At 32.5% G+C, this 11475-nt stretch overlaps 1 pseudogene; it reads left to right on the top strand.

Moving 5' to 3' along the window:
• Positions 1-7864: 7864 nt before the first annotated feature.
• Positions 7865-10342, top strand: LOC133190700 (ryncolin-1-like; annotated as a pseudogene).
• The last annotated feature ends 1133 nt before the right edge of the window (positions 10343-11475 follow it).

Genomic DNA, 11475 nt, shown 5'->3' with positions numbered 1-11475 from the left:
ACAAAAAATAGGTTTTGGTCAAGTATTTAATTAAAAATCTTTCTCAAGAATCACTGGGCCAGGAAAGACAAAATTTATGTGATAGCTGGTTCCTTGTTGAGTTGAGACTACATGCTTCTTCATACTGTGGGTCCAGGGCTGAATTAGGGATAAAAGTTTTGCATGGAAAAACTTCGGGAAAATCTTTTAAAAGTGTCAACCTTTACATTTCAGCTTTTGGTATTAAAGTCAATAAGGGTCTTTTTTTGTAGTAAAAGAAATTCATGACCTTAAGTTTCATTGCAAAAGCTTAAAGAGAACTCAATTTATCATCTTAAATGTATGCAGTATATGAATTTCTGACCTTGGTCTTTGACCTTTCGACCTCAATATCAATAGGAGTCTTTTTAAAGTTATATTGACTTAAAAAGGTATGAAATGTCATTATAAAACCCCAAAAAGAACTAGAGTTATCATCACGAATCCATTTTATGCAAGATATGAATTTTTGACCTTGACCTTTTGACTTAAAAATAAAAAAAAGTCTTAAATTCATTGGGGGTTATTATATAATTTTTGTGTGTCCAAGATATGAATTTCTGACATTGACCTAATAACCTAGAATCAAAAGGAGTCTTCTTTAGGCCATAGGGAGAAAGACAGAATGTATGAATTTCTGACCTTGATCTTTGATCTTTTGACCTCAAAATGAATAGTACTCTTTTTTAGGCCATAGGGAGTTGTGCTTTTAAATTTCATTGAGAAAAGCTCAAAGAAAACTAAAAATTTCATCTGGAAACTGTATTTGCAATGTAAAAGTTTATGAACTTGATTTTTGACCTCAAAATCTTCAGGACAAAAGTACATGTAGTTGTGTTATAAAATTTCATAGCAAAAGCTCAAAGGCTTTTTAAGATATCGTATGGAAATGAAATTAAGTATTGCACACAGTCAGAATGTATGAATTTTTGAGCTTGACTTTTTGACCTCACAAGTAATAGGGGTATTCTTTAGGCCAATTAAGTTGTGATATAAAATATCACTGTCAAAGCCCATTACAAACAGTATTTTTAAGATATCATCCAAAAACAAAAGTGTTACAGAATGACAGACAAACAGACAGATGGACAGACTCAAATTAAGATCCCCCACTTTCAGTGAAAGCGGGGCCAAAAATTGTTCTCAGTTTTTTGTTTTTTTAAAGAAAAACAGGGCATATACTAAGTCAAATAGAAAAAAATAAGGCATCTATGTTGTACATATTTGTTAAAATGGCCACTGGGCAAGGTTGGTGTCAAAGATTGGATCCTTTAAAGTTAACTTATCAAGAGAGAAGACCATAATTAATATTTAGTCTAATTAATATGTAAACATTCCACAATAGTGTAGATTCTAGTCTCCTCAAAGGATAGCCTTATATAAGGGACTGGGTTGTTCAAAGACTTGAAACAACAGAACAAATAGTAAGAAGGATACAATTTGTTAAGTTGGCAAAAAACTTCAATATTCTGTGTTGAAATTATGAATTTTGACTTTGAAATGACCATTTACAGGCTTCATTTATCTTTATGTATTGTACACATCTATGTGTCAGGAAAGGAAGGGTGATTCAGGTTAGGGTTGTGGTCCATGGGCCCCTTGATCGACTGAAAATTGCAAGGTATGTGTTTGAACAAATAACACTTGGCATATTATCTGTGCAAAAGACTGATATAGCAAGATGACATGATTTATCAAAAAATGGAAAACGTAAAAATTAACTTTAAAAATGTGTGTGACCATGAAATAGTTGAACAAGTGAAAAGGCAGAATTTGATACCCATGAAAAGCAAATACTTCGGTGGGAAAATACATTTATATTCATCAGCATTTAACGAATAAATAAGGTATATCAGTACACTAAGATAACAGTATCTGATATTGCTTACATGTCTGGTATCATTTTTCAGTTCTCACTTTCTCTTATTAGCTGGGAATCAGCGAATTGGCTACATGCCTATATTATCTTTCACATATCTGAGTTTTTATTGGCTGGGAAAGTGAATTTTAGATCTTTGGCAAACTTGAGATGTTGACCCATGACATGTACAGAGTCTGCATTTCTACATACTCGTATGTTCTTTACCAAAACAACCTGTAGGTTCAACAATGTTATACTCCCCAAAAATGAAATAATTAAAGAGAGAAAGGGTGAGTAAGAAAGTATCGGTTTTAAGGTCTCATCCGAAGGACCCGCTACCGTCACGGTAGGCGTTGGCATGATAAAGAACTCTCACTGCTCAATGGCCCTGCGTGCCGAGTAAAGGTCAAAATTTGAAGCCCTTTACCGGTATATGGTGACGTCTCTATATGAGTGAAAAATTCTCCAATGGGACGTAAAACAACATACAATCAACCAATCAATCATCGCTTATATGGTAGGGCTAATGTCTGTAAGAAGTTGATAAGCTGTTGAAGATGTACAAATTAAGCCAAGAACTACAATACTGAAAAGAATACGGTCTGATAAGTGTATGTCAGTTTACAGATTAAGGTCGTTGCTAAAGACGGCAAAGCTTTTTGAAAAAGCTTTATTTTTTTAGCTCTCTTGCAATTAACTAACAAATGGTAACACATGGATTACAAGGTCATGGGAAAAGGGGTCTGTTGGATGCGATCGCACACAGCTAATTGTGCCACGTACGTGTAATGTATGGTAGCACATACCATATGTTACACGTATGTGAAACATACGTAACACATATGTAAATTCCAACCGCACGTTTCACGTACGTGGTACAACGTATGGATAACATGCGTGTGACAACATGTTTCACATAACGTACGTGAAACATGCGGTTGGAATACACGTATGTGTTACGTACGTTTCACATACGTGTAACATATGGTATTTGCTACCACACGTTACACGTACGTTTATAAACTCATGGTGTACATGTGTATTGTCAACCACACATTACACGTACGTTAATGAACACGTGGTTTAAATATGTACTGTCAACCATACGTTACACATACGTTAATAAACGCATTGTTTATATGTGTATTATAAACCATACATTACACATATTTCACACACATGGTTTACATTTAATATCAACCACACGTTACACATACGTTAATATATGCATGGTTTACATGTAATATAAACCACACATTACATGAATGTTAATGACAAGTATGAGTATTATCAGCTACGTTACATGTATGTTAATAAAAATTGTTTTACATGTGTGTGAAAAGCTAGCTGTGTTTGAGAAGGCTGTATATTTTCTATATTAATTAATGGTACTTACATGGTACCCCATGTATTTCTTCATAGAGCATGTAGAGAAAATTAATATCTTTTAGGGCAATATTAGGGTGTAACACTTATTTTTCAGATGTCTTTGCCTTTTTCATCCTTATGAATATTAATAATATATTTTGAGATTGTGATTTTTTATGTGATTTTAAATGTACACTCCAGAGTGGTAGCTGAAGCTCATATGTATCTCCTATGTAAACACCTAAATGCCATGACTGGACTTCAAAACAGATTCTGATAGTTTTACTAGCATTATGGTAATACTCTTAAAAAAGAAATCACGGCAGATTTTCTGATCCCATTGATTTTAGACTTGCAATTACATATCATATAATCATGGTAATGATGTGCATTATACATTTCAATCAAGAGAAGAAAATGTTAAATGTTATCAGTAAAATAAGTAATTTTTCATCTTGTTTGTTTTGCTTTACAAGTCTGAAATGCAGTTTTTTTTTAACATATATTTTTTTTTTTACCTCAAGAACAAGAAGTACATGTATATACTTCGAACAGACACAAAAACAAATAGGTCCATGCCAAACTTTGAAAGATTTATGCTGAGGGTAAGTTTTATTATTATATAGAATTGTCAGACACATGGTTATGTCTAAAATTTAACTGTTGTCATTTATATCAGTGATAAGCAATATTTTGTATTAGCTCACCTGAGCTGACATAATCACAAAAAAATGTTTTTTAAAACTAATTTAAAAGTAACCTGAGTCATTCATGACTTATTGCTATCTGTTTTTGTCCATCATCATTCACTTTGCATTGTCTTGTAAAATTTGAACATTTTCAGTTTCTCTAAAACCGTTGAACTCATATTGACCAATTTTGGCATAAATAAATGCAGCATATGTGGGTGAATGGGAACAAAAATAGCAAATTTCATGGTCCCTGCTTCCTCTGGGGCCTAGGGGATGGAGCTGTATAAAACCATCAAAATTAATGCATTAATCTTTAAATCTGGACATCAAGCAAACTGTTAGCATGGTTGTAATGAGCATTGAGTCTTCTACTAAAATTATGGAATTTATGGCCCAGGGTAAGTGATTCAGGGCTTTATTGATCATATAGTGAAAATGCAATGATTCATTGAAAATCCAAATAATACTCCTGGCCAGGAGTTTAAAGCAAACAAACTAAGTCCATGACTATGATGAACAAGTTTTGTTTTCTGAGTTCACTCACAATGCTTCTATTTTAAATTTGTCATGTAGAGAATTATAAGGTAGATACTTGAGGATAGTGAAAAGTCTAGTTTAAAAGATCAATGTTATTAATACTAAAAAAAACTGTAGTTATTCGACACTATTAGTATCCCCCTGCAAACAAAGTTTGGGGGAATATGTAGGAATCACCTTGTTCATGTCTGTTTGTCTGTCTGTGCAAACATGTCTGGTCCATATATTTCTTACGGAGGAACATTAGAATCTACTACTTCACACAAAGATTATTCATGACCTGAGGGTGTGTCATGACCCTGACCCATGGCCAAGGTCATTTGGGCAAGTTCAAGGTCACTGGAAGAAAAAGTTCATAATTTGTGTCCAGTCCATATATTTCTTACGGATAAACTTGGCAAGCTCCCATTTTGCACAAATATTGCTTATGGCCTGAGGGTGTGTCATCACCTTGACCCAAGGTCATTTGGGCAAGTTCAAGGTCACTGACAGAAAAAATTCATAATTCGTGTTCGGTCTGTATCTTTCCTATGGAGAATAATTTTGGATGTTGGGAGTATCCACTTCACACAAAGATTGTTTATGACCTGAGGGTACATGTGTCATGATCCTGACCTATATAGTCACTGTAGAAAAAATGGATAAATAATGCATCCATACTTTCCAACAGAGAAATACTCGAAAACTCTTAATGTTTAAACAAATTGTGAATACCTCTTAGATCCTCAAATACTAGTATTAGTGACTTGGCATCTTCTCTGAAAAACTCAGTGGGCGGTATTTGTCCATTTTGGACAGTTCTTGTTTAGTTCTGAAGGGAATCAACCAAGAGTTATATGTGGAAAATAATAATGTTCAGAAAAAAAACTGTGTTTTTCCATATGCCAATTCATTTAATATTTTCTTTTTCTTTACAGATGAAAGGGAATTGTAGAAGAATGAATTGATGTTAAAATCTCAACATTAAATTGGGCCTAAATTTGAATATGTCTTTTGTTGTGATTGCCTAAAGAGCAATTAGGATCAGGAAATAATTTGAGGTGAAGGATATCCAGATATGTACCTTCAAAATGTGGATCATTCAACAGATGAAAAGAAAATAAGCCCTTGAAGAAAATTATGTCAAATGCATGAAATGAATATTTTGATTGCACATTATTTTTGTTTCACATATGTTTACAATATGTGAAAAAGAATGATCAAAACAAATGTTTTAACCATGGTTTGACAGATGTATGGTACTTATACATTTATCATATGAGCAGTATATACAAACCATGTTAAACGCATGTTTCTCAAAACATACGTTACACACACGTTGCACGTACGTTATTCATACGTGAACCGTATGAATAACGTACGTGTGCAACATGTGTGTAACGTATGGTAGTCAATACGTATGTGTAACGTACGTGTCACGCATGATATTCATACGTGTGAAAACGTACGTTTAACATACGTGGTGCTTTTTTCATGTGATACGTACGTGAAGTCACATACGTATCACATACGTTTAACATATGTGATACGTACGTGGCACATTTTGCTGTGCACCCCTAATAAAAAGAAGACTCAAACAAATCATTTTATAGAGACAAAATAAATTCATTATTTATCTGTTTAAAGTAATGCTGATAGATTTTGTTTCTTTAATAGTGAAAAAATGACTTGAAGAACGCACCAGAACACCACAAAATGGCTATTCAAAATGTCTGGCTGAGAGGAGAGGGTACGCCTCCCAGACTATCGTTCGCCCCTTTCAAGAAATCTGGCGACGACCTTGTGATTAGTCCACTCACAACGATTTCTAGGAAATTATTCACATTTAATAATGTAATTTTATATAGGGAAAAATCATCAGAGGTACTAATAATTCCAAGCTATGACTATACTCAATTGGATAAAACAATATAAAAGTCTACAATCCTCGTGCATAAAAATATATTCTAAAATTTGTTCCTTTTATCAGTATGGATGAAGTGCCTGCCATCCATCAGCGGATCCAGAAATTTCAGAAAGGGGGGGAGGTGTTCAAGGATCGTTTCTTTTTTACTTTTGACAAAAAGTCAATTATTGTTCCAACTCGAAAATCCTAATTTCGGAGAAGGGGGGGGGGGGTGTAGGTTAAGAATTTTTATACAAAAATTGTAACTTTCTTGTTATTTATTTTTTTAGTTACCGTCGGAGTTTCTCTTTTTTTATTACTCCTTTATTTACATTCTACATTCTTGACAGTAGTTTTTACATTGCTTAAATTCAGATGTAATAATGATGATAATACCTACATAAATCTTTTTGCCAGACATACCTAGAAATATGATTTATTTTTGATTTAAATTGCCATAAAGGGGTTTCATCTAACATCAAAAGAAAGTCCATACTCAACCCCCTATGGCAGTAATTCAGGAGGAGAAGGCCCCTCCTGTAGTTAAAATAATGCCAACAATGTAACAATGGTATAATATAGGAATCAGTCACAAAGACATATTGAATCTATTTTCTATTTTTCTATAGATTTCATGGTAATATAATAAATTGTTTTTAACATATATTTTAACCTCTGTATCTGTTTCTGATTTATTATCAAACCTTAATTTCATTTTTTAACTTTATATATAAGAAAAGCCACATATGAAATCAAAAGGTTAAGAATCTGTATATTTCAATTTTCCCCCTAAAAAAAGTTTAAACATGTTTCCACTGAATATTTGTATATCTAATAATTCGCGCGGTATCCCATATTTTCTTTAATTTTTTTTTTTAATTTTTTTTTTTAATTTTTTTATTTATTATTATTATTATTATTATTATTATTATTATTATTTTTTTTTTTTTTTACATTTTTACAATCAAAGATTAAATGTTTTATATCTTCTGATGTATTACACTTTTTTGCATAATTTTGATACGTTTTTGTTCCAGACACTCACAAATTTATTATTTTTTAGTAAATGATGTAGAAGTTTATGATTAAATTCGGCAAGTTGTTTATCCTTAACTTTTATTATTTTTTATGCATAGATTTTCGCTCTGTGTTCCTCAAAGTTAACAAGTTAACATTCAAAAAATTAGTCCATATATTTTCAGAGTATGGTTTAATTCATTTTTGAGCAATGAAAGCATTATAGAACATTTTACAACTTAGCTTTTCTAACTATGTTTTCTCATTGTTTCGCAAAAAGTAGACATTTATAATTGTTATGTTGATATATTTGCAAACGTAACATTGTCCATCTATAATTCATTTTCAGAGATGACATTTTCAATATATCGATTTAAATTATCACGAAAACATGATATAGTTTTACAATTTAATGATAACAAAATATATATGTACAATAGACATTATTGAGATAAGTGTATGTTTGTATTCACACATATCAGAAACATGGTTCCGCTCAGAGGTTTTTATCCTTTCATCTGCTTCGTCTTTTGTTGTAAAGCAATTTTGTCTGTTGAGCCTCATTCCCATATAAAAGGTAACATTTAATTGAGTTTGAATATTTTGAAGTACGAGTATACAGCAAATTGAAAATACATGTAAAGGTATTTTGAAAGCATAATTATGTAAATTGCACTTCATTTTTTTCAGAGGTTGTATATTGTTTCATTGTATTGATGTTATTCTAATCTAGGAAATGTTGAGGCCCTACTGAAGTTAACTCCCTGGAACTGGAAACACCTGAACACATCAGTAAAAGTGGACACTCCAGTCTCTGTGGAGATTTCTCTTCTGACTACAGACTTACTGGGAAACATTTCAACAAGTATCAGGGTCAGTACACAAAGACAATATTTTAAATAAAAATGCAAGATAGCCAAACTATATACCATACGCTGTGTTATATGCTAAGGGATAAAAAAGCATATTACTAGTGATGATATAAAAATTCTTTATTCCTCTGTAAGAGTATAATGGTGAAGGTGATGAGACGAACTTCTCTTTTTAAAATATTTTCTTAAATGTTTAACTCACAGGTACTTGATGTTTTACATATTTATCTTTATTAATGAAAAAATTCCATACCAGGCCCGTAAAACGTGAGGGGGGGGGGAGGGGGTACCTTTTACTGAGTATAATTTTTTGCTGCAGTAAATTTTGATTTAGATGCTGGTTGGCTCTTCACTTTTTGTTGCTGTGAGATCGAACACTGGCGAATTCCAGCATTTGGAAAACATGTGTACCAAAAGGTTAGAGAAAGGTCCCCCACACCAAATAGGATTTTCGAGTTTAGACAGTTTTCTTTTCTTTTTATTTGCTTGTCAGATTTTTTGGAAGGTTACCCCCTTTTCACTTTTAAGACCGTTGCTACGGGCCTGCATACTATACATGTAGTTTTAAATTATTATAGAATGGGAATTTTTTTTATCAATAAAGAGAAATACTTAAAAAGTCAAATACCCGTGGTTTATCTATGCGGGAAATAAGATTATGCAATGTGTTTAATGACTGTTGCAGACTACGAGAACTAATATTATCCATGATCCCCAAAATGCGATCCGAGTCCATCTGCAAAGTACAAATCTTAACAGCGTTTAGTATAAAATCAACAATATACATTTGTATTCTTTTACAGATCTACAGAGATCCAGGGATTGTGCAGCAATTCTAAAATCTATCCCTCATACAAAAGGGAAAGATGGCGTCTATACTATTTACCCGGATATGAAGACACACAAATTGGCCTACTGTGACATGACTACAGACGGAGGGGGTTGGACGGTAGGATTATTCTAGAATATTCTGTTGTACATTTCCATTCTTATTATTACATACTTTTTTTCCCCATACACATTTTATGTTTCCAAGAGGATTATCATTCTCCCATCACATTTGCATAAATGTATTGAACATAAGGAAAAAAGTATCGATGCAAATGTATATGCTGTATATGTTTATATTTTTCTTTAAACAGGTCATTCAAAGAAGAATTGACGGATCTGTGGATTTTTATAGATCATGGAAGTCCTATAAAGAAGGATTTGGCAAAGCTAAAGGAGAATACTGGTTAGGTAAGATATTAATTCAAATCTCTGTCCCGTTAAGTATGAAAGTATAAATTATCTTCACAATTGTACACCAAATAGAATTTTCTCTCGGTTTCTAAAGTTATACATGTATGTCTCTCATCCAAAATTTTTTTTATTACCATGTATCTTTTCTTCACAAAAAATCCTTCCAAAACGGCAACAGTCATTGATTTGAATTCCAAGTTTAAAATTTGAATTAAGAGGAACACATAATTACATGTAATCAATAACGAAGTTAATTTTATTTTAGGAAATGAAGCAATTTATTTACTTACCACAAGAACAAAACAAGAACTGAGGGTAGACCTTCAGAATTTTCGGGCAAAAAAGCATATGCCAAATATACAACATTAGTCCCAAAAATACAAGTTGAAAGTTGATGGATACAGCGGTACTGCAGGTAATTAAAGACGATTTTAGTATGGCAGTGTTTCTTTCACTCTTAACTCACACAGTCAATATCAATTTTGATTCAAGAAAAATACTAACAAAAATTCACTAGTAAGGCTGTCGAGAACGATGGTTTAAGCAAACATATGTACAACACGACTATAGTTAATTGTGGTTAAAATTGCTTTTATTTTAAGGAAACAGTTTACAGCCTCACAATGGATTAAATTTTTCAACAAAAGACCAGGACAATGATTCGTATAGTAAATCGTGTGCTGTTATTAGGAATGCAGCGTGGTGGTTTGGATCTTGTGATAACTCTGACTTGAACGGACCATACCACAAGTCCGCTGTCAGTACGTGGGCCTGTGTTCTGTGGTACAAGTTCGGCAATGAAAATCGTTCAATGAAGTCTGCAAGAATGATGATCAGACCCACAGGTTAAAAATCATTATGAATAAATAAAAATCTTTCTCTGTGTTTTATATTACTCGTACTTATATGTATTCATTGAGATCTCACGATCTTCTGACATTGGCTGTTGAAAGTCATAAAAAAATTCTCACCCTACTGATCAGACAAACAAGACGCAAATGGATAATATGCATAATTAATGCTATTAATAATTTTATGTTAGCAGATAATAGAATTGCTTTTTACTAATGAAGAATTTTTATTTAATTGTCTATGAGTCAGTAGATGGGTCAAACATGAAAAAGAAGACCTTGACACTTTGTCAGATTGGAATAAAAGTATCAAATGTATGTTGAAATCTCGCATTTGAGGGGCAATATGAAAACCATTTATCCTTCTGTTTTCAATAATTCAAAAGTAAAAAAAAAAAAAAAAAACCAGTTAGATTACATGATCAATATGTACTGGACCCAGTTAACAAAGCAGGTAACAACATTGTCTTTGTTTGTAAGGCTGATTATTTTCATTACATGTTTTAGAGGAACTTGGATTTAATTCTGCAAGTGGTAATCTAAATTGAATTCATAGCCCCCTTTCTAAGGAGGAAATTCTTCAAAATCATATGTCAGCTTTAAATACGTAAACTACATAAAAATATACATAGCGGGTTCCACTAAATGTAAACTTACGACTTTTCAACACTTTTAAAAACATTCCGCTAGATAAAGTCCAGGCTTTTTGACATCACAGACAGCTACTTTTTCAATAAAATGGAACTCACATACCTTGTTATTGGTCATTTGCGAAATTATTTTGTTAAAAACATTCTGATTGCACACACAATTGCAAGTACTCCGAAGTTGATATTATAAAGATGTTTGAGTTTCTGATTGACAATATCTATGTAATTTTAAGAGATCAAGTCTTCCAAACAATCTGTTGGAATTCCCATGGCTTCTTACTGCGCCCATGGCTACATATTGCGCCCCGTTATATTAGCAGACCTATTATTGTATTTATATGAAGCAGGTTATATTAAAAAAAAAGAAGTCTCTTGCTGTGGCCTTCAATTCGACATTTAGATATATCGACGACGTTCTATCAATTAACAATATTCATTTTCTTTCCTACATAGATTATATATATCACTTTGAACTCAAAATA

Source organism: Saccostrea echinata, unplaced genomic scaffold (assembly GCF_033153115.1).
Source record: "Saccostrea echinata isolate AGI-Se365-2 ecotype Australia unplaced genomic scaffold, CSIRO_AGI_Sech_v1 ptg000022l, whole genome shotgun sequence".
Classification (NCBI taxonomy): Eukaryota; Metazoa; Mollusca; class Bivalvia; order Ostreida; family Ostreidae; genus Saccostrea; species Saccostrea echinata.
This window is presented reverse-complemented; position numbering and strand designations above follow the sequence as displayed.